The following is a 3,342-nucleotide window of genomic DNA, read 5'->3' as shown; positions in this document are numbered from 1 at the left end:
CCGCCCAATTCCATGGCCTCCATAGCCGACCCATTGACATCAATTTTATCAACGTGAAAGAAATGCTGTTTGGATTCCGATTCGCGTATTATTGTCTTGGCTTTATTCGTTAACGGTTGTAGGCCATCTCGCTTCATAATTGTTGGACACTCCGTAAATAAAGTTGTTCCTTTAGAATCCATAAAGCAATTAAAAGAGGTTTCGCATATCAAGAAAAACAGTTAGGAAAAGTTTCCATATCCGGAAAAGCAAAAGCAAAAGCGCTCATTCTCATTCTCATTCTCAGACCGAAAAAAGGTATTATTATTCGTTCATTATCGGCCCCAAAAGATTCGTGATCATCCCAAATGTTATATATACACACAAACGAAGAAACACATACTCACAGTTGAAGCTGCGTATACACACAAAGTATCTGTCATGTCGAGCGGACAGCGCAACATAGCCGTTACGCCTTCCAGTGATCAGGAAGCTTTAGCGCGGATCGAGGAGCTTCAAAACATATTCAGCGCGTTCGATGATGATGGGGATGGCAAGATATCGTGTAGCGAGGTGGTAAACATGATGAGCCAACTCGGTTTATTGAACGTCGAGGACGACCAGCTTGAGCGCATGGTCGCCGCCATGGATTCCGACGGGGACGGTCACATCGTTCTCCAGGAATTCATCGAGTTGAATACGCGGGACATCATGGATATCATGGCTGAGCACATGGACGACCTGCGAAACGCGTTCGCCTCGCTGGATTTGGAACAGAGCGGTTGCATCACCGCGGCCGAGCTGCAGGCGGTGCTCAGCAGCCTGGGAGAGCCCACGACCATTGAAGACTGCCAACAGATTATCGAGTGCATCGATGTCAACGGAGATGGGGTCGTCACCTTGGAAGAGTTCTATGCCCACGTCAGCAATGATGGGGCTTATGGAAATGCTTAAATTCCAAAACAATATATGTTTTCCCTTCGCTCCCTAATAATAACTATCCCTCCCTGATAATAACTATAGTGTAGGGCGTCATCCATAGGCTAGTAGTGTATAAGGATACTCGTTGTAATAATTATATTGTACAATAACTAGGAGAGTTTTACTTATATTTTAGTAGTGTAAGATGAGGTTATATTTTAGTAGTGTAAGACGATATCAGCCAATATGAATGTAAGTTTTATCAATTTCAAGTTTTTGGAATTTTGGTGTTTGGAATCGATTTGTAAAAAATTTCACTATAAAAAATAAACAATACTAATGAAAGTCTCATCACAAACTCTAGTCTATAAAAATTTTGATTTTTAAAATAAATTTACAAATAATCCCACCATTGTAATATACTTAAAAAAACAACTTTTCCTAAATTAATATAAAATTAAAAATTATATTCTGATATTTTAACTTTTCTAAAATTTCAAAAAATAGTTTAATCATCCATGAATACCAGAATGCTTGTTTCATGGATGAGCTCAACCATCTGAACTATTCATGTGTCATGGATGACCTTTAATCATGTGAACTATTCTTGAAGACATGTATCTTACTATATATTTTAGCCTTCTTTCTATTCATGTTTCAATATTTTATATTTCCATAAAGGTGATCAAATTTATTGTTAGGCATACAAAGGAAAAAAAATAATAGAAAACCTAAATATTAATTTAAAATTAAGATAAATGTGTAATAACTATAATTGTGTTTGTAAATATTTTATGTTTCATGGATGACCATAACCATATGAACTATTCTCGAAGGCATTGTATCTTACCATATATTTTAACCTACTTTCGATTCATGTTTCAGTATTTTATATTTCAATAGAAGTGAAATGCATTGTGAGACATAAAACGAAAGAAAAACAATGGAGAACATAAATATTCTATAAATTTAAAATTAAGATGGATGTGTAATAATTATAATTATGTTGGCAAATTTAGAATTGCTTTTAGCATAAAAATTTGTCGAGGGATGAAATTTTAAATGAGGTATATTTTTAGAATTAAAGCTTTTAGATTTTTTTTAACACACAAATTTGTTGAGGGATGAAATTTAATAAATGAGGTATATTTTATATAAATTAGAGATATTATGTTAAATATTAATGACAGTTAATAAATTTTGTTTTATTATTTTATTTAAATTATTTGAATAATAATACATATGTAGTTATTGCTATAAAGAAAATAAGATTAAAAAATAATTAAATAAATAAATTTTACTTCATTCTAAAATAATACAATTTAATTTGAAAAATTTTAAATTTATTAATGTTAATCATATATATATGAATTAGAAGGGATTGAATATTGAATTTCATGCTTTTACATCATACTTCATAATAAAGCAATTTTAATTAAGTGACTTGATGGATTTAGACAAAAAGTAATGTTATTTTAATATTATTAAATGAATATTTTATTTTATTTTTAATGATTTTTGTTTAGCAATAATTTTTATTAAAAAATAAAATACCTTTTTTTTTGTAATTTAAAATTAAAATGAATTTATAATAATAATCCATAGAAATATAATTAAATGGAAAAACAAAATAATTTTATTTAAAATGAGTTTATAATAGCAATTAATAGAATTATAAATGATTTGAAAAGGAAAAAAAAAAATTAATAATATTAAATTATTTTTTATTTAAAAATAGAGATAAGTGATTTGAGTCAATTGCGTTTAATTTAAATGGTTAGGAAAAATGTTATTTTTCTTCCACTCAAATTTAATTCCTACATATTATCAAAATAGTTAACAAAACACTAAAATATGTTTATTCCTTATATGGAATATAAAAATATTTTTATGGAGGAAAAGATAATGAACGGCACACGAACAATTTTATTTTATTATTTTATATTAACAAATTTTTATTTATATTAATGATTAAATCACTTAAAAATTAAAGTAATTTTTCATTAGAACATAATTTTTTTTATGATTAGTAATATATATTATATATATATATATATATATATATATATATATATATATATATATATATAATCAAACTATTTGCTTAGAAAATAATTTATACAATTTGTGCAAATAATTTTATACAAATTAATTTAGTACCAAAGATGTATGCAATTTTTTTATATTGATATGTAACATCCAAAATGGTATTAATAACCCAAAAAAATCAATATCTATTATAAATAAAATATTTTAATATCTTCCTCGCTGGGTGGAGAACTCGAGGTAATTGGGAATTGCGCTTAGTCCCTCTCAAGGTAATGTATGCATGTAGTAATGTAGAAGGGAGTGTGGTAGCATACATTTCAGTCTGCTCATGCAAGGATAGATGACGACAAAAGGTAGCATTTACACCCAAGCAAGTGGCTTAGAGTTTACATA

General features: G+C 28.7%; 1 pseudogene; it reads left to right on the top strand.

Moving 5' to 3' along the window:
- The first annotated feature begins 420 nt into the window (after nt 1–420).
- LOC149151353 (uncharacterized) lies at nt 421–933 on the top strand (annotated as a pseudogene).
- The last annotated feature ends 2,409 nt before the right edge of the window (nt 934–3,342 follow it).

The sequence above is a fragment of the Pinus tabuliformis genome, chromosome 9, assembly GCF_031772625.1.
Source record: "Pinus tabuliformis cultivar Carrire ecotype Pingquan chromosome 9, CPIR1, whole genome shotgun sequence".
NCBI classification, from domain to species: Eukaryota; Viridiplantae; Streptophyta; class Pinopsida; order Pinales; family Pinaceae; genus Pinus; species Pinus tabuliformis.
The sequence above is the reverse complement of the archived record's forward strand: the minus strand, read 5'-3'. Positions and strand labels throughout refer to the sequence as shown.